General features: G+C 33.9%; 1 long non-coding RNA gene across 1 annotated transcript; it reads left to right on the top strand.

Moving 5' to 3' along the window:
- The first annotated feature begins 12,901 nt into the window (after positions 1–12,901).
- LOC130591283 (uncharacterized) lies at positions 12,902–15,077 on the top strand. Its single transcript, XR_008969094.1, has 2 exons — positions 12,902–13,237; positions 14,824–15,077. It is a non-coding gene; the product is annotated as an uncharacterized LOC130591283 (long non-coding RNA).
- The last annotated feature ends 6,618 nt before the right edge of the window (positions 15,078–21,695 follow it).

Raw genomic sequence — 21,695 nt, 5'->3', positions numbered from 1 at the left:
TTGAGTCTTGGTGTTCAACATCCTCAGGCGATTGCTCTTTTCAGTGACAGTCAGTCGGCTATTCATATTGCCAACAATCCGGTGTTTCATGAACGCACCAAGCACATTGAAGTTGATTGTCATTTTGTTCGGGATGCCATCAAGGATTGATTGATTGCTCCATCTTATGTTCCTATTCCGCTCAGTTGACCGACATTTTCACCAAGGCGCTTGGCAAGTCTCAATTCGATTTTCTGATGTCCAAGTTGGGCATTTTTGCTCCCCATGCTCCAACTTGAGGGGGTGTTGAGATATTCTAGGCATGATTTGTTATGATTTGTTAGGATTATTTTTCTTAACTTGTATTCCTATCTTTTAGGAAGTATTCCTATATTTTTGTATGTGCCTCCCTATTAATATACATGGAGATTGTTTCACTTTAATAACACATGTCAAAATCTTCTTCCTTCTTCTACATTTTGTCATAACTAGGTCACATTAACCATCAACAATTATGTAAATTTCATATACAATAAATTTCCCCCAATTCAATATATTCAAGAACCCTAATTTACAAAAACCCCCAAATCCATGAAAATTAACCCGAAACGGAAATAAACTTAATAGTATACTTACTTGATTAAGTAAAAATAACAGCGAAATTACTCTTGAAGGTTGAAAAAAAAAAAGAAAGGGAGAAGAAAGAACAAGGATGAATGAAGTCTGGGCACGTGAGTATTGTTATTGTGTTCTTTCTTTCTCCTCCTCCATTTTCTTTTCTTCGTTATTTGCTTCTTTTTCTATTTTTCCTTTCTTCTTTTCTTAGCTTTTATATTTTTTTTTTTGAAAGGTGTCCTGATAGCCTCCTAAACCACCTGATGAAATCTGACAATCCCCTCTCTGACAATATGTCAAAAGCACCAGCTGTACTAAAGTCTGCCATTAGTCTAGATTTTGGCTTCACAAAGATCTTAAATATGGATAGTCTTCTCTCACATCCAAGAAGAACTAGTAGCAAGTAGTAAATCACACATTCATACAAATAGTCTCTAGGGAGCATTTTTTACCCAATTAAAATTGATAATAGATATGTAAATGTAAGTAATTTATCAGTGTATAGAATTCTTATTTATCTACAATCAAATACAACGCAAATATAGTTCCAACTAACCAATGACATTAAAAATTTTGGGCCTAAATAATTAAGAGTCAATTAACTGCTTTTCTACTGCATAGGTAAGAGTCTAATCCTAAATTCTGCCCTACACTTAGCTTAGGCAGAGTAGGTACTTATAGATGTGAGTGAGGAAAACCCCAAGATTTCAGCCTTTGCCACTACTTAGATCACTCACCTATATACATTTTTGATGTATGAGCATTGGTTATTAAACAGAGATAATAGACTAGCTACAAAGAGCTTAACAAACACAATCACAACTTGCTGCTCTTTAGAAAGTTCCCTGGCATTTTGATACATAAATGAGGACAAAAGTCCCCTATACCCGAGCAATGAAACAATAGCAATCACTCTTTCTTCAAGAGATCTATTTCTAAAGGATGACATGCATGACATGGAACACTGAAAATGTAACAGGTTACATTGCCAACCTCTACTATTTTTTATTTTTTATGGCTGTATCAACTGTTCAACAATTTGCAATATCATATGAAGGAAATTAAATTTCATCTTACCAACACAAACCCACTTAATTTCAATGAGTTATGTTTGTTTGTTTTTTGTGCATCTTTGAATGGGTGATTCACTTCACAACTTAAGAAGCAGAACAAGGTTCTTGAGACCAAGCTTGCAGGTACAGAAAATAGAAGTTTTTGGGATAAAATGTCAGATGTCTTCAGCCTCCTCAGTCTTTGGTGAGATGCTCTTCAACATAAATGTAAGTATGCCTTGATTTTCGTGCAAAGGAGAAGAGAGGAAAAGAGCTTGAAGCCACGCGCATCACAACCCGGTCGAGCCAAGAAGAAACCATGGACCTCAGCAGCCCGGGCAGGTGTGTGAAGGGCCCGGGAGGGCCAGCAGCTCGGGCGGGCCATGGGCTGCTCGGCCGGGCTCTATCATCCACCAAGTTTCTGCCTTGAAAGCAGATTACTCCCCCACCCTTTGGGCCCGGGCGGGCTGGCAGTGGGCCCGGGCGGGCTGTGGCTCGGCTAAGGCGGGCACTCTTTTCCACCGATATTCTGCCGTGAAGGCAGAACTTACAGCCAAGGCGTACCCCAGGCGGGCAGCTTGCCATGTTTCGGGATTTCGCGATTCTAATCCGGTTTTTTCCGGATTTAATGTATTGGGTTTAGGGTGATTTTGTAACCTTTAGGAAGTCATATAGAAGGCTTCCTAAAGCCATTTGGGATTTGTAAGATTCAAATTAGCCACAAAATAACTCTCTCTCTCTCCTCTCTCTCTCCTATTCTTCTCCATTGTAATTCCTCCATTAGAGAGGCTAAAGAAAAGATCCAAGGTTCTTGCTTGTGGATGTAGGTCAAGATTGACCGAACCACGTTAAATCTTTGTCTCTCTTTATTGCTTACATTCCTCATTTAAAGTTTACAACTTTGCATTTATTGTTGAACTTGAAATTAATTAGCAAACCCTAGATCCTAGAAATTGCATTTATTGCTAACAATAAAGATTATAATTCGTCTCTGGAACAGGTATATTAAGTACTAATTTTCACTTTAAATCACCAAGAAAACCAAAACTTACGAGGATTTAGAAAAGTCTCATGTAAACACATTCCCTCATACTGCTATCATTGTAACCAAAACTTACGAGGATTATAATTCGTCTCTGGAACAGGTATATTAAGTACTAATGTTCAATGGAGGCACGGTCACCATGGGCAACAATGCTACTTGCAAGGTGATTGGCATAGGGTCCGTGGATATCACTATGTTTGATGGCACGGTTAGAACATTGTCCAAAGTCCGCCATGTTCCGAAAATGAAGAAGAACTTTATCTCTCTTGGTACACTTGACAACAATGGGTTTAAGTACATAGCGGAAGGTGGAGTATTGAAGGTTATTAGGGGTGCACTTGTCTTGATGAAGGGTATTAAGAGGGGAAGTTTGTATGTGTTACAAGGTTCCATGGTTAGTGGTTCGGCAAATGTCTCCACCGGCACTATGAGTGATGATGATACCAAGCTTTGGCATTTGAAGCTTGGTCATATGGGAGAGCATGGAATGTCCGAACTTTGCAAGCAAGGTTTGCTAGAAAATGTGAAGCTTGGCAACCTTGGCTTTTGTGAGCATTGTGTGTTTGGTAAACACAAGCGGGTTAGCTTCAAGCCCGCAATAAACAACACCAAAGGACCTCTTGATTACATCCATTCGGATTTGTGGGGTCCCTCTAGGAAGACTTCTTTGGGTAATTGTAGTTACATGCTCACTATAATTGATGATTTCTCTAGGAAGGTGTGGTCGTTCTTCCTCAAGCACAAGGATGAGGTGTTCGATGTGTTTCTTCAATGGAAGACTATGATTGAGAAGAAGACCGACAAGAAGATCAAGGTTTTGAGAACCGACAATGGCCTAGAGTTTGTTGAAAAGAAGTTCACTAAGTATTGTCTTGATGAAGGCATTGTTCGTCATAGAACTTGTGTTGGGAGGCCTCAACAAAATGGTGTTGCGGAGAGGATGAATAGGACTCTTCTAGAGAGAGCAAGATGTATGCTCTCACAAGCCAAGTTGGGGAAGATCTTTTGGGCCGAAGCGGTTGCAACAACATGCTATTTGGTGAACCGGTCTCCTCACTCCGCCCTTAACTTTAAATCTCCTCAAGAGGTATGGTTCGGAATTCCATGTGATTACTCAAATTTAAAAAATTTTGGTTGTCCGGCCTATATTCATGTAAAAGAGGATAAACTTGAACCTAGAGCTAGAAAATGTGTGTTTGTTGGCTATGGTTTGGGGGGTTAAGGGATATAGAGTTTGGTGTGAAAAATCTAGGAGGGTAATAATAACTTCTAGAGATGTTGTGTTTGATGAATTATGCATGATCACTCCGGAGAAGGAGCTTTCTATTTGTAATGATGTAGGTTCATCTCATGACACCGGGGAGAAGGTAGAGCTTGAAAGTGCTTCACAAGATGATGCTCTCACTCATGAGAGGCATGTTGAGGGTTCACCTCAAACTCAACGCAAGACCCTTGCTAGTGAGAGACAAAGAAGGCAAATCAAGCCTCCTCAAAGATATGTTGAGGAGTGTGACTATGTGCAATATGCTCTCACCGTGGCAAATGAGGTGGAGACATTTCATGATCCATGCTCCTACAAGGAAGCAATGTCTCTACCCGATTCAAGCAAGTGGTTGATGGCAATGAAGCAAGAGATGGAATCTTTGCACAAGAACAATACTTGGGAGTTGGTTGTTGCACCTAAGAAGAAGAAGATCGTTGGGTGTAAGTGGGTGTACAAGAGAAAAGAGGGTACACCGGATTCGGGAGGTCCCGTCTACAAGGCAAGAGTTGTGGCAAGGGGTTTCACTCAAGTAGAGGGTGTTGATTTTCATGAAGTTTTCTCACCGGTTGTGAAACACTCGTCCATTAGAGTTTTGCTTGCCTTGGTAGCTATGGAAGACTTGGAGCTACACTAACTTGATGTTAAGACCGCTTTCCTCCATGGGGACTTGGAGGAGGAAATCTACATGAAGCAACCGGAAGGTTTTGAGGTAGAAGGGAAAGAAGAGCATGTGTGCCATTTGGTGAAATCGTTGTATGGGTTGAAGCAATCACCTAGGCAATGGTATAGGCGATTTGATTCGTTTATGTTGGCTCATGAGTTCACAAGAAGCTCCTATGATAGTTGTGTCTACTACAAAGAGCTAGTAAGTGGTTCCTTCATTTACCTTTTGCTTTATGTTGATGATATGTTGGTTGCTTGCAAGCATTTGATTGAGGTCAACAATTTGAAGAAGTTGTTGAGTAGTGAGTTTGATATGAAGAATCTTGATGAAGCCAAAAAGATAATTGGGATGGAGATTTGGAGAGATCGATCTAAAGGGGTGTTGTACCTTAGCCAAAGGAGGTACATTGAGAAGGTTCTTGAGAGATTCTCAATGAACAATGCTAAGCCCGTTTCTACTCCTCTCGGTTCTCACTTCAAGCTCTCAAAGGAGCTTTGTCCTTAATCCGAAGAAGAAGAAAGAGCCATGGCTCACATTCCTTATACTAGTGCCGTTGGGAGTGTGATGTATACCATGGTATGTTCTAGGCCGGACATTGCTCAAGCGGTGAGCATGGTGAGCCGTTATATGTCAAGGCCCGGGAAAGGGCATTGGGAAGCTTTGAAATGGCTTCTAAGGTACTTGAAGGGTACCTCACATGTTTGCTTGGAGTTTGGTCAAGATGCAAATGGTGTGATTGGGTATTGTGATTCGGATTATGGTGGAGACTTGGATGATAGGAAATCGACTTCGGGTTATGTGTTTACGTTGGGAGGTACGACCGTGAGTTGGCAATCTTCGCTACAAGATGTTGTAGCTCTTTCAACTACGGAAGCGGAGTTCATAGCAATCACCGAGTCATTCAAGGAGGCAAAGTGGCTCAAAGGTTTGGTTGGGGAGATTAGATCGTGTTCTAAGGAGGTGTCCGTATTTTGTGATAGCCAAAGTGCAATTCACTTGGCTAAGAACCAAAACACGTTCCATAGAAGAACGAAACACATTGATGTGAAGTACAACTTCATTCGGAATGTCATTGATAAGAAAGAGTTGACATTGATGAAGATTCGTACCGAGGAGAACCCATCCGATATGTTGACAAAGCCCTTGCCAACCACTAAGTTCACTTTATGTGTGAAGTTGGTGGGTCTCTCCTCTTGTTCGTTGTAGGCCCTTATGGGGTTTGGGCCTTGGAGTTTGATTAGCATTTTTGGGTGCTATTGAAGGTGTTTGGAGAAATTCAAGTCAAGGTGGAGAATTGTAAGTATGCCTTGATTTTCGTGCAAAGAAGAAGAGAGGAAAAGAGCTTGAAGCCACACGCATCACAACCCGGTCGAGCGAATAAGAAACCATGGACCTCAGCTGCCCGGGCGGGCGTGTGAGGGGCCGGGCGGGCCATGGGTTGCTCGGCCGGGCTCTATCATCCACCAAGTTTCTGCCTTGAAGGCAGATTACTCCCCCACCCTTTGGGCTCGGGCGGGCTGGCAGTTGGCCCGGGCGGGTTGTGTGGCCCGGGCGGGCTGTGGCTCGGCTCGGGCGGGCACTCTTTTCCACCGATATTCTGCCGTGAAGGCAGAACTTACAGCCAAGGCGTACCCCGGGCGGGCGGTTGTGTAGCCCGGGCGGGCAGCTTGCCCTGTTTCGGGATTTTGCGATTCTAATCCGGTTTTTTCCGGATTTAATGTATTGGGGTTTAGGGTGATTTTGTAACCTTTAGGAAGTCATATACTTCCTCCGTTCCATAATAAGTGAAACATAGGGATTGGGCACAAGATTTAATAAACATCACTTTCAAAAGCCAAAAAGTCATAAAATACCTTTTTCATTATCAAAAGGAGGAGAGAGAAAAGCAAACTACACAAGTTTGTGATGGGTATTCTTGTCATTTTATAACTTTCTTTTTTCCATTTAAGGTATGTTTCACTTATTTTGAAACGTTCTAAAATAGTAAGTGTTTCACTTATTATAGAACGGGGGAAATATAAGGCTTCCTAAAGCCATTTGGGATTTGTAAGATTCAAATTAGCTACAAAATAACTCTCTCTCTCTCCTCTCTCTCTCCTCTTCTTCTCCATTGTAATTCCTCCATTAGAGAGGCTAAAGAAAAGCTCCAAGGTTCTTGCTTGTGGATGTAGGTCAAGATTGACCGAACCATGTTAAATCTTTGTCTCTCTTTATTGCTTACATTCCTCATTTAAAGTTTACAACTTTGCATTTATTGTTGAACATGAAATTAATTAGCAAACCCTAGATCCTAGAAATTGCATTTATTGCTAACAATAAAGATTATAATTTGTCTCTGGAACAGGTATATTAAGTACTAATTTTCACTTTAAATCACCAAGAAAACCAAAACGTACAAGGATTTAGAAGAGTCTCATGTAAACATTCTCCGATACTGCTATCATTGTACTGTAAATGAATATCAGACTCAATGTGCTATATACTTAAAAAATTTTGTGTGACATTTGTTCCCGAGATTATCTTATACAACAATATCATGTTAAAAAGCATTACAGATGAAGGTCAAAGACTTTTCCGTCCAAACAGTAAAATAAGGCAGTAAGCTAATTTAGCTATAAAACTACAATCATTAAGATATTATATTGTATGAACACTTTGCACCAATCTCATCACATCCAACTGCTCTATATGTACGTCACATGATCCAGGTGCTAACGTATCCTCACAAAACATGCTCATCAACCATTGCGAAGGATATGAAATGCCGAACTTATCAGTAACCTCAGCAGAAAGCAATGGCTCCACACTTCCGTCTTCGAGTGAAAACACTCCAATGTTTCCAGGAGCGGATGGTACTTCACCATATAGTAAGAAATAAATGCAGTTCCTCCTTATGAATCTGGACATAAAGTTTGTAACAAGCAATGACTTGGAACAATAGTTACCAAGAAACATAGCATAATTCTTGATATTTTGAATATTATTTTCGAAATCGATGTGAAGCTCACCTTTCAGAATCCCATTCCACTCAGTACCCCAGTTCACTTGATCAAGATCCAACTTAAAGATTCGAACCGAGTGATCTGAATCATGCAATAAAACCACTAGTAGATCACCTTCTAATTCAACCAAGTAGCTTAGCGTATACATTGCCATTACATGAGAAGAACAGCTATATATAATGTCTATATACTTTGATGTACCATGATCTAGGTCCAAATTATATCTCTTTGCATTACCATATATTAATTCATAAACACCTCCCTTATAAACTATGGCATCACTTGTGTGAAGATCAACAATAGGCTTACTTATAGGGAAAGTCCATGAGGTACCATCATCACTATTATCATCACTATTATTAGTGTTAAGAGTCCACAAAGCTGGCTTTAGGATTCCCGTATGGTAAGCGAACACACATAACCCACTTAAACCTTTTGCATTTGCAACTTTAAGCAAAGTAGCATTAAGGATCCTCCTGTGAGTTATTACTGTTCTTGTAGAGTCTGGCTTTAAAATTTTTGGTAGTACAGCAAATTCTTTTGTAAAGGGATTAAAAATCCAGGTTCTTGATATTACCCATCCATCCATAGCACCAAATAGTTTGCTCTTTAACCCTGAAACAACACAGTTTTTCTCCACAGTTTGAGGAAATTCGAACTCGTGGACTCGAGAATCCAACAGATTAAAGCAATACAATATATCATCATTGGCGAAATTTCTATCTCGAGGATTCAAAATCAACCAAGGGACTTGTTGAGGAATGAAGGACTTTGCAATAGATTTGCAAATACTTTGGATTGCACTGAAACGTACGAGTTCTCGTATACTTATTGAGTGATCAAACATGATTTTGTCCCAAATATCAGCGGGAAGTTCAGGTAAATTCTCGCTGTTAGTTTCGGCAGGAAGTTCAGGTAAATTCTCGCTGTGGATCGTCATCTCTCGATTGATCAACGGTAACTTTTGCTTTGCTCTCAGCGAGGATGTTAAAAGAATGTTAATCGAGGAATTGTAACCGGCTAACCGCAGTACATATGTATATATATATATGGGAACTTTTCGAGAGCATAAGAAGTTCTTCAAGAGTTCAATCTCATATAGCACACTAATTAGGATTGTCATATCATCAAATTCTATTTTAATTAGGATTGTCATATCATCAAATTCTATTTTAATTAGGATTGTAGAGTTGTACATAGATTTAAATACAAACAAGGAATTTAGATAAGTTAAAATTAGAGTTTGATTTTGTATAAACAACCTAAATTATTATATATTATGTAAATCGTGTATAACTTTTGCTACGTAATTTGAAATATTATAATTTTTGTTCCATTGGATCATGCTCGGAATATGTTCGGAAATAAGATCCATTTACATATAGTTCTACAACTTAAATAGAAAGTGCCACCTAGGATTGTCATGTCATTAATTTTTATTTTAAATATTTTAAAAAAGAGAGTCCTACATATATTTCAATACATAAAAGGAGTTTTGGATAACGAGAACTATTTTACAAAAATAGAGTTTTACATAGATTTAAATATATATGGAGTTCTAGATAAGCTAAAATTAGAGTTTAATTTTGCATGAACAACCTATGTTATTATATTATGTAAATTGTGTATAACTTTTGCTACGTAATTTGGAACATTATAATTTTTGTTCCATTGGATCGTACTCGAAATATGCTCCGAAATAAGATCCATTTATAATATAGTTCTACAACGTATGAAATAGAGAGTGCCACCTAAGATTGTCATGTCATTATTTTTTTAAAATATGTTAAAAAATAGAGTCCTACATATATTTAAATACATAAAAGGAGTTGCGGATAACGAGAAATTAGAGTTTCGTTTTCAATAAATAACCTAAATTATTGTATTATATAAATTGAATATAATTTTTTCTACCTAACTCAAAACATTATAATTTTGGACCATTTAATAGTGCTTGAAATATAATTCAGAATTTACAATATAGTTTTACAACTCATAAAAATATATTTAACTAGATGAATGATAAGGTATTATTTAGTATTTCTTTTAAATAAATATACTAATAGTTATAACTATAGTGTATTGTATGTAATTATAGCATTTTATCATAAGTTCAACTTACATGATTAAACATATTATCTTTCAAAACCTCAGTCTTATGAGTGCGGATCTTCTAGAGATTTAATAAAATTCTACAAGCTAAAGTTGTATATGAACCATACATTTTAAAATCAAGAGCGTGTACCGGTAAAAGGGGAAAAAAAATAAGAGGGTGGATTTTGATGAGAAAAATAGAATGGGTTTTGGAAAGATAATATACGAACTATTGATTTTTTTATTCAATGTTGATATTGCTCAAACTCTACATTATAAAGTTCTTTTAGAACTCTAGAATCCAATAAACACCATCCTTACTAACTGAACCAAAACAATTTAGTTTTTTTATTCTAACGTACAAAAAAATTAAGGAAATTTTGTTTTTACAACAAAAATTAAAATCTATAGTGATATGATGAAAAAAAAATTAGAGTATGATTTTACAAAAACAACCTTGAAATATTATAGAGAGCTCCACCTAAGCATGACATGCCATTCTTTTTATTTTTTATTTTAAGAAAAAATAGTGTTTAACATAGATATAATTACATTAAGGTGTCTTTAAAAGTGAAGATTCTCTGATTTTGAATAAACAACCTAAATTATTCAACTATGTAAATTGAATATAGCTTTTGCTACATAATTCACAATATTATATTTTTTTACCATCGAAAATGTTTGAAATATGTCTCGAAGTATAATTTTACAACTTCTAAAAATATACTCCCTCTGTTTTTTTTTTATCTTTCTCACTTTCCATTTACACATCTTCCAATGCACATTTTTGAACTTAAATATTTTTCATCATATATTAGTAAAAATTATAACGATTGAATATTAATAATGTACTAATTGAGACGAATCAAACAAGATCCCACATGACAATAAAAAAACAGAGGGAGTATTTATTTAGATGAACATACAATAACATATTATTTATTATTTATTTTAAATACATATAAAATTAACTATAAAGATAACGTATTATATATAACAATAGAAATTATGCTTTTCAAAATCATACTCTTAAAAATTGAGTTATATAAAGATAAAAAATACAAACATATAGTTTTGAACCAATAGCATACCATGATGACGTTACATAAAGAATCAAATGAAAGTTTGTCAACGATATTGCAGAGTTATTATGCAATTGACTAATATTTTATTCCTAGAATATTTGTTGCATAAATAATTATTTATGTTTTATTTTTCATATATCTACATGTGAGATCTTATTTTTTTCTCAATGAACTTAATTCTACTAAAACTAATTGAAAAATCAAGGTTCGAGTTTCTAGACTATTTGAGGTCGCAGATCATTAAAAAGGGGAAATTTGATAAGTCTTGATATGGTCATGACGATTGATGAATATATTTTTTCTCTTGAATAGTATTTTCGATTATTAATAGAGGTCAGTTTTATATTTAATTTAATTTATTCATAATACCATCATTATGATCTTCTTTTTTGCTTTCCATCTTCTATTCTATATACGTTAGTGTTTATGTGCTAATAATTAAAGTTGAAGTTGTGGCTGACACTCATATTTTTTATCTATTCTTTCTGTCCCGAATCTATTAAATTTTTACCCTTTACTTTCTTAAAGTATCATTCGGTGTATTTTTCATGTTAGGAATGTGTTAGCTATTGTTAGTCATACCAATTATTGGGATGCTATTTAATAATGGACTTAGTTACAATATTTAACTGAACTTTAAAAATATAAAATTTATATATCACAATAACAAAACTAGAAATTAAAGTATAACGAAATAATTTTTCTAACTTTTTCTACTGTAGCAAGGAGTTTGGGCATGGTTTGTAAGAAAATAAAAAGAAGGTAATTTAGCATAGAGGGTTAAACTAGAGTAGGGGACAAGTAAATCCTTAATAAAGTAAACGCAACTTTATGAAGCAATTTGAGTAATTTATGATGGTTTTATTAACATCAAGTAAAAGCGATGTTGTCACTATATTTTCTATTTTTTTTTACCAAAAGTCAAGTGATCCGAATAGATGAAACTACTCAAAGTGGTAATTGTTGCAATAGAAAAAGAATAGAGAAATTATATAATAATTTTGTTGAAAAATCTCATTTTACATTAACAAAAAATCAACAATGTTGACAAAAATTTTTGCAAAAACAAAAAAAATAGCGCGCGCTACGTGGGATTACCATGTCATCATATTTTATTTTTATCTTTTACAAAAATAGAGTTCTACATAAATTTAAATACATATAAGGAGTTTTAACAAAAATAGAATTTCTACATAAATTTAAATACATATAAGGAGTTTTAGATAAGTTAAAAAAATTATAATTTGGTTTTGCATGAACTACATAAATTATTATATTAAGTAAATCACGTATAACTTTTGCTACGTAATTCAGAATATTTAAACTTTTGATCCATTGTATAGTGCTCGAAATATGCTCCGAAATAAGATCCATTTACAATATAGTTCTACAACTTATGAAATAGAGGGCACCACGTAGGATTGTCATGTAATAAATTTTTATTTTAAATATTTTAAAAAATAGAGTTCTACATCTACTTAAATAAATAAAAGGAGTTTTTGATAACGAGAAATTAGAGTTTTGTTTTGAATAAACAACCTAAATTATTATATTATTTAAATTGAATATAAGAGTTTGGTTTTGCATGAACAACCTAAATTATTATATTATGTAAATCGCGTATAACTTTTGCTACTTAATTTGAAATATTTTAATTTTTGTCCCATTGGATAGTGCTCGTTCTGAAATAAGATCCATTTACAATATAGTTCTACAAATTATGAAACAAAGAGCGCCTCGTAAGATTGTCATGTCATTAATTTTTATTTTAAATATTTTAGAAAATATAATTCTACATATATTTAAAAATACATAAAGGAGTTTTGGATAACGAGAAATTAGAGTTCATTTTGAATAAACAACCTAAATTATTATATTATGTAAATTGAATATGTAACACCCCGTATTTTTATACCCGTTTAGTAATTATCTGTATTAAATTATTTGCTGAAAATAATTTCATATTTCTTTTATTAAAAATGTATTTTTTTACTAACTTTGACTTTACCTTTGAAGTGGTTAAAAAAAAAAAAAACTTATTCCTAGATTTCCTAGGTTAAAACCTAGCTAACCTTATTATAAAAAATAGAGTAAGAGAAGAAAAAAAAGAAAAAAAAAAATAAAACCTTGAAAATCTTGGAGCAGCAGTACTCCACGTTATTCTTTTTCTCATCCTCTTTCTTCTACCTTTTGTTCAACAAAAGACTTACACTAAAACAAAAGACTTACACTAAAATTGCAAAAAGATTATCAACCATCACAGACATCAATCGCCACTCATCCGGGTTTAATAGTTCTTGTTTTTCTTGGTGGTTTCTTAAAGGAGAAACGTTTGGGTTATTTGGACTTGCGGTTTCGGGTCGAGAAACGGGTCAAGAGGTCGAGATTGTTGGGTCCTTTATAGTGTAATTTCACCTCATTACTTCCCTTTAATCAAGTAAGTTATAATTTTCAAGTTATAATTTCGTATTTGATTGATTTTATGAATTTGGGGTTTTTGTAAATTAGGGTTCCTGAATAATTAAATTGGGGAAAAATTCTACCGTATGAAATTTGTATAATTGGTTAATGTTTAATTCGAGTGATGAACATGTTTTCGGGTTTAGATTTCAAAGTTTATCGCTTTCAAAATTTAATCTGAATTATTAGTCATATGTTATAGTTGTTCGATTAATAAAAGATGTTTTGTTTAATTTTGCTCAGAATCTTGATTTATAATTGTTAGTTTACTCCTATAGCTATATTCGAGTGCTTCTTGATGCTATGTGGTACTGCAAGTTTGGGCAAAATCATTATGTTGTTGCTCTGTTTTCATCATTGCTTGGTTCCTGATCGTGAACGTATGTAGTGTAATTGTCAATGTAATATGAAGAACATGAATGTAAGGGAGATTTTGGTTGATTAGCGCAGTAGTATGTTAGTGGTGCACATGTATTAGTGTGTTGTTGTAGCCTAAGCTATTTTATTATTATTATTATTGTTGGTGGCTATTACTTGGGAAGAAGTCACATACAACTTGATTTCTGTGTGTAATAAGCAAAGCTTTTAATTTTCAATTACTAGTGATCATGATGCAGATTGTATTGTTGTGCTAAGACTGTATATTTCGTGTTGCTTTGGTATTAACTTTACTTATAGTGTTTATATAACAATATCGTAAATTCTGCCCTTGAACTATATAGAGTCGAGTCAATGTTAGGTATAACGCAAGTGACTTATACTTTGTTATTATATGTGTGTTGTAGATCATGGGTTTATAGAGGAATCTTTTTGAGTTGTGGTTAAGTATCTTTGACTGTTATTGCTGATAAGGTAAGATTTCTTACTGTGCTTGTACATATGAGTTGAGAAACTGTTTTATAATGTTTGGAAATTTATTTTTACAACGAGATTGTTTTATGAAGTTTATACGTTGAGATTTATATTATTCTCAACATTTTTATTGAAAGAGTTTATGAGATTATTTATGAGACTTATATTAAAAGGAGGAAGTTCCTCTATGTTATCAAGTTGAGATTTTTGAAAGGAGGAAGTTCCTCACCCTTACGAGGGATTATAGAGTTTTATTGTGGGGTTGCCGGTAAGCGGTATTCTCCGAGTTTGGAAGTATGTTGAGTTAGCAGTGTCTCAACAATATATTTTAGTAGTTGGGAGTATGTTGATCAATACTCTTGCCATTAGTCTTCCTTCTTGGTTCGTTATCAAGTTAGGGGTATGCATACTAGGGACTTTGGTGTTTACCTTGTCTAGTGAGCCTAGCTAGCTCATTAGATTTTTATTTATTACTTCCTACTCACATATTACGAAAGGTTATATTTGAAAGTTTTACAGAATAGTTCAGAAAGAAAGAAAGATCGTATTTGAGGTTATTAGAAAGTTAATTTTATATATATAATTTGTATACCTTTTAAATGAACTTGTAAGATATTCCTATATATCTACCTGCACATTGAATAGTTTTGTTTTATTTCAGTATTAAATCTTGCTCAGCCTTTGACTGATATTACAGTGTTTAATGCGCAGGGACTTGAAGATAGTTAGCTCCAGTTGGGTTAAAGAGTGCGTTGGATCCCTTTTGATTTAATAGGACTTTTAAAAAGACTTCCGCTCTTATTTATTTATAAGATTTATGTTTTGGTTTGTAATAATTATTTTACATTCTATTTAGTTGGTTTGTAATAATTAGTTAAAACTTTTGGTTATTGTTTTAGTTAGAACCATTAGCCTTGCGGTTATTATTATTAATTATCGCGGCGTAGCACCTTTGGATTTCCGAATTTATTTTTATTAAGTTGATTTTAGAAGTATTGGAAATTCAGGGTTGTTACAGAATATAACTTTTGTTACCTAATTCAAAGCATCATAATTTTTTACCATTTGAGGGTGCTTGAAATATACTTCAAAATAAGATTCATTTGCAATATAATTTTACAACTGGTGAATATATATTTAGCTAAATGAATGGTAAGACATTACTTAGTTTTTCTTTTAGATACATATAATAAAACTTATAAGTCATAACTATATTGTACTTCCTCCGTTCCCTAAAGATCTTCCTTGTTACTGTTCCTACAGATACCAATGGGTTAAGATAGATAAACAAATAAAAAGGGGTTAAAGTTGGAGAGAGAAAGGGAGTAAAATTGAATTAATAATGCAATGGTGGATCATATGATAGGGACATGAGAGGGTAAAAAAGGGAAAAAATTTCCAAATAAGGAATAAAGTAAAAGAGGGAAGATCTTTTGCAAACGCACTTAAACGGAAAGAGGGAAGATCTTTAGGAAACGGAGGGAATACTATATGTGATTATAGTATTTTATCATAGGTCCAATTTACAGGATTGAACATATTATCTTTCAAAATCTCAGTTTTATGAGTCCGGATCTTCTAGAGTTTTAATAAAATTCTACAAGGTAGAGTTGTATATGAACCATATACATTTTTTTGAATGGATGAACCATACATTTTAAATTAAGGGAGTGTATTGGTGAGGGGGGGGGATAAGGGGGTGGATTTTGATGAGAAAAAATTGATGGGGTTTTGGAAGATAACATATTTTTTATTCAATGGTTGATATTGGTCAAACTCTACGTTGTATTTTAAAACTCTAGAGGATCAATTTAGTATTCCAACAAAATTTATTAAGGAAATTTTGCAATCACAACAAAAATTAAAATCTATAGCGATAAAGTTATATATATATATATATATAATATATATATATATATATATATATAGTTTTGGATGATAAAAAAATTAGAGTATGATTTTTAAAACAACCTTAGAATATTATTGAGAGCTCCACCTAAGCATGACATGTCATTCTATTTAGTTTGTATTTTTCATAAAAAAATTGTGTTTAACATAGATATAAATACATATAAGGTATTTTTAATAAGTGAAGATTACACTCTGATTTTAAATAAACAACCTAAACTATTCAACTATGTAAATTATATATAACTTGCTACATGATTCACAATATTTTTTTTTACCATCGAAGAGTTCAATATATAGTATAGTTTTACAACTTATAAACCTCTGTTTATTTATATGAACAATAACGTATTATTTATTATTTACTTTAAATACATACTTCCTCCGTTTTACAATAAGTGAAACATAGAAAAAGTGGGGAGTTATCAAGAAATGTAGAGAGAGAAAGTTGAGACCACAATAAGGTAGAGTGAAGAAGTATTAAAATTGTGGTCCCTTCTTACTTTTTAGTGGTATATTTGTAATAAAAGTGAACTTTTTTTACCATTTGGAGCTTGGTTTAACTTATTGTGATTATTCCAAATAAGGAAAGTGTTTCACTTATTGTGAAACGGAGGAAATATAAATTAATTATAAAAATAGCGTATGATATGTAACAATAGCAATTATATATGTCTTTCAAAATTATACTTTTAGAAATTGAGTTATATAAAGATAAAAAATACATACATATAGTTTTGAATATATAACATACCATGATGACATTACATGAAGAATCAAATGAAAGTTTGTCAACGACATTGAAAAAGTATTATGCAATTGACTAATTATTTTATTCCTAGAATAGTTATGTCTAATATTATTTATGTTTTTCTTTTTCATATATCTATATGTCATATTCTTTTCTCGATGAACTTAATTCTACCTAAACTAATTGGGAAATCAAGGTTCGAGTTTCTAGACTATTTGAGGTCGCAGATCAGAAAAAAGAGGAAGTTTGATAAGTCTTGATATGATCATGATTGATGAATATATTTTTTTTTCTCTTAAATAGTATTGTTGATTATTATAGAGGTTACTTTTATATTTAAGTTATTTTTATTTATGATACCATCATTATGATCTTCTTTTTGGCTTTCTCATCTTCTATTTTATATGTGTTAGTGTTTACGTGCTATATTAAAAGTTGAAGTTGTGGTTGACACTCATATTTTTTCTCTATTCTTTCTGTCCTGCATCTATTAAATTATTACCCTTTACTTTCTTAAAGTATCATTCGGCTATTTTCCATGTTAAAACCGTGTTATCTATTGTTAGCCATATTAATTATTGGGAAATTAATATTAAAAATATAAAAATTTATATAACAAATTTAGAAATTAAAGTATAATATTATACTTTTTTTTGTCTTTTTCTACGTACTGCAACAATGGATTTGGGCATGGTTTTTAAGAAAATAAAAAATATGGATGTAATAAAAAATGTTAACAAAAAATTTGCAAAAAAATAAATAAACAATAACCCGTGCAATGCACGTACTTCAAAACTAGTATATATATTATATTGTGGATGTCCATAATACCGTTAGGGTGTATATATTTATATATTTCTCTATCTATTGGAAAAGAGAATCGACAAACTGATAGTTTCTATTCTCTATATTTTCTCTTCCCTTGTTCAATGTATTTTAATCAATTTAGGTATATTATCATCCTTATTTTGAATATGCTTAAATTTGTGACAAATATTTTATTTCTTTGAATAATATGAATATCCACCAAGTTCAGTTGGCAACAAATGATGAAGAATTATGCCTTGTCGATGACGCAACTACTCATACTATGCTTAAAAATAAGAAATATTTCTCTCAGATTATAATTAAAAGGGTAGTATGAGTACCATATCGGGTAGTATACATATTATAGAAGGCTCCAAAAGACCAAATATATTGTTCTCTAGGGGAACGAAATTTGAAATTAATGAAGCATTATATTCTCCTATGTCTCATAGAAATTTATTAATTTTTAAAGATATTTGCAGTAATGCATATCATATTGAGACAATTAGTGAAGGAAATGACGAATTCCTTCAAATCACTAGCATAACCAAGGCACAAAACTTATATTGGAGAAATTGCCTACATTCTCCACTGGTTTATACTACATGAAAATTTATACAATTGAAACACATGTTATAGTAAACCAGAAGTTTACGAATAACTTTGTAGTTTGGCATGACCAGTTAGGCCATACTAGTTCAATAATGATGCGAAGAATCATATATATTTCTTGTGGACATTCACTGAGAAGCCAACATATTATTTCTCACAATTTTTCATGTGCTGCTTGCTCACAGGGCAAATTGATAATTCACCCATCACCAGTTAAGATAAATTTTGAATCTATCAATTTCTGAAACGTATACAAAGAGATATATGTGGGTAATACATCTCCCATGTGGATCATTTCGATGTTTTATGGTTTTAATCAATGCATAGACTAGATGGTCACATGTATCTTTGCTATCAACTCACAACCTGACGTTTGCGATTATTGCTTGCTTAAATGATCAAATTACGAGCCCATTTCCAGATACTCTTATCAAGACTATTTGTCTTGACAATGCCGGTGAATTTACTTCTCAAGCATTATTTGATGATTACATGTCCATTGGGATAAATGTTGAACATCCTGTAGCACTGTTCATACACAAAACGGTCATGCAGAGTTATTAATTAAATGGCTTCAAATAATTGCAAATCATTACTTATGAAGTCTAAACTTCCTATAATGCTTGGGACATGCTATATTAAATGCACCAACACTGGTTCACATTAGGCCAACAATTTTCCATAAATTCTCCTCTTCACAATTGTTTTGGTCAGCAACCAAATATCTCCCATCTTAGAATTTTCGGATGCGCAGTTTATGTTCCAATAGCTCCACCACAACGCTCCAAGATGGGTCCTTAAAGAAGGATGAGAATATGTTGGATTTGAATCCCCATCAATAATCAAATATCTTGAGCCAACTACAGAGGTTTTATTTACAGCTTGTTTTGCTGATTGTCATTTTAATGAATCAGTTTTCCATCTTTAGGGGGAGAAAACAAACAACTGGAAAAAGAAATTAGTTGTAATGAATTATCACTATCTCATCTTTATCCTCGTACTAGACAATGTGAACTAGTAGTTTAAGAGATAATTCATTTACAAATTAAAGTTTAGTAAATCAATTGCCAGCCGCTTTTACTGACCCAAAAAGAGTGACTAAGTCATATATACAGTTGTAAATGCTCCACTGAAAGTCGAGATCCCTGAAGGACAAAATAAAGTTGCTAATGAGTCTAAAGCATGCTAGAAGCGTGGCAGACCAATCGGTTCCAAAGACAAGAATCCTCGTAAAAGGAAAGGAGCAATAGTTTATGATGGTCAAATTGAGGATTTAACTCATTTTGGAAGATTTCCGGAAGAGACTTTAGACATGATTGAAGAAAAAATTCACGTACCTAAAATAAGAGATCTCAATAAATTATATATGTCTGGAATTTACATGGAATTGAAATAGAATCATCTTTGATGATGTTTTTGCATGCAATGAAGCATTAGATGTTATGAATGATGATGAGGATCATGAACCAAAGTCATCTCAAGAATGCAGAAAAAGAGATGATTAGCCAAAGTGGAAAGTAGCAATTGAAGTTGAATTACATTCTCTTTCAAAAAGAGAAGTATTTGGACTGTAGCCCATATACCTGAAGGTGTAAAACTAATAGTATATAAATGGGTCTTTGTGCGAAAGCGAAATGAAAAGGGTGAAGTTGTAATATATAAAGCATGATTAGTTGCACAAGAATTCTCACAAGACCATGTATTGATTATGAAGAGACATACTATCATATAGTGGATGCAACTACTTTTAGATATCTAATTAGTCTAACGATAAGAGAATCACTTGACTTACGCTTAATGGATATATTCAGAAGTTATCTATAAGGTCCACTGGATAATGATATTTATATGAAACTCCAGAAGGATTTAAGTTGCCAAAAGCAACAAGATCAGGTCTCGAAAACAATACTCAATCAAATTAAATAGATCCTTCATGGATTGAAACAATATGGACGTATGTGTATAACCGCCTCAATGAATACTTGTCAAAGTATGCTATAAAATGATCCTATTAGCTCATGCATCTTTATAAAGAGATTTGGATCAGGTTTGTTATAATTGCAATGTATGTTGATGATTTGATATTATTGGAACTCCTGAAGAGATTTCAGTGATGGTGTGCTTAAAGAAGGAATTCGAAATGAAAGACCTTGGAAAAACAAAATTTTGGTTGGGTTACAAATTGAGCACCTAAAGAATGGAATCCTTGTGCATCAAACAACATACACAGAAAATATTTCTAAGAGATTTTCAATGGATAAAGCATATCCTTTAGGTATCCTTATGGTTGTAAGATCACTTAATGTAGAGAAAGATCCTTTCCGCCCTCGAGAAAATAATGAAGAGATCCTAGGTCCTGAAGTACCATACTTAAGTGCTAATGGGCATTGATGTACCTTGCTAGTCATAAAAGACCTGACATATCATTTGTTGTGAATTTGTTAGCAAGGTTTAGTTCATATCCAACCCGAAGGTATTGGAATGGAATTAAACATTTTGTTACCTCCAAGGTACAAAATATATGGGCTTGTTCTTTAATAATCTAGAGAAAGAAGATTTGATTGGTTTTGCAGATGCAGGTTACTTGTATGATCCTCATAATATTCAATATCAAACTGGTTATGTTTTCACTTGTGGTAGAGGTGGCCACGAGCCGTGCCGGGACGGCCCACGTGCCAAGCCCGCGTGCCTCGTGCCACAACGTGCCGTGCCAAAACGGGCTAAGAAATGCTCGTGTCGTGCCGGGCTCGTGCCAAGTTGTAAAATATAAGGCCCATGCACGACCCGGCCCACGTGCCGTGCCATCGTGCCTTATACAAATTTTAATGTATATATGAAATTTTAACCAAAATAAGCGTGCCAACTTGTGGGCCGACCCGTCGTGCTCGTGCCGGGTTCGTGCCAAACTTTTAGAATGTTGTTCATGCATGGCCCACGACCCACCACTCGTGCCGGCGTGCGGTGCCGTGCTCATAGCGTACTCGTGCTGGGCCGGGCTCAAATCGTGTCGTGCCGTGCCGGCCCTTGTGTCGGCCCCCGTCCCATGGCCAGCTCTATGTGGAGGTATTGCCATCTCTTGGCGTTTTATGAAACAAACGATTACAACTAATTTTTCTAACCATTATGAGATTAGTTATCCATGAGGCTAGTCGGGAATGTATATGGTTAAGGTCTATAATTTAACACATAAGAGAAGATTCACTAGTGGAAAAAAACGGAAGGGTTGCGGTTAAAACAGGCCTAACGGTGCGTTTTTGGCCAGCAGCCCTTTCCGTAGCAACCCTTCACAATGAAGGGTTGCGTTTAGGCCCAAAACCGCAGCCCTTCTGGAAGGGCTGCGGTTTTGGGCCTAAAACGCAATCATTCTTTTTACAAAAGGATGCGGTTTTGACCATAACGCAACCTTTTTGACCGATTTTTTTTTTTTTTTTTGGCAATTTTTTACTCCTAAATATATCAAGAAATTTACAACAGGAAAAATCAAAAAATGAATCAACAAACAAAC

This window comes from Beta vulgaris, chromosome 4 (assembly GCF_026745355.1).
Source record: "Beta vulgaris subsp. vulgaris cultivar EL10 chromosome 4, EL10.2, whole genome shotgun sequence".
Classification (NCBI taxonomy): domain Eukaryota; kingdom Viridiplantae; phylum Streptophyta; class Magnoliopsida; order Caryophyllales; family Amaranthaceae; genus Beta; species Beta vulgaris.
This window is presented reverse-complemented; position numbering and strand designations above follow the sequence as displayed.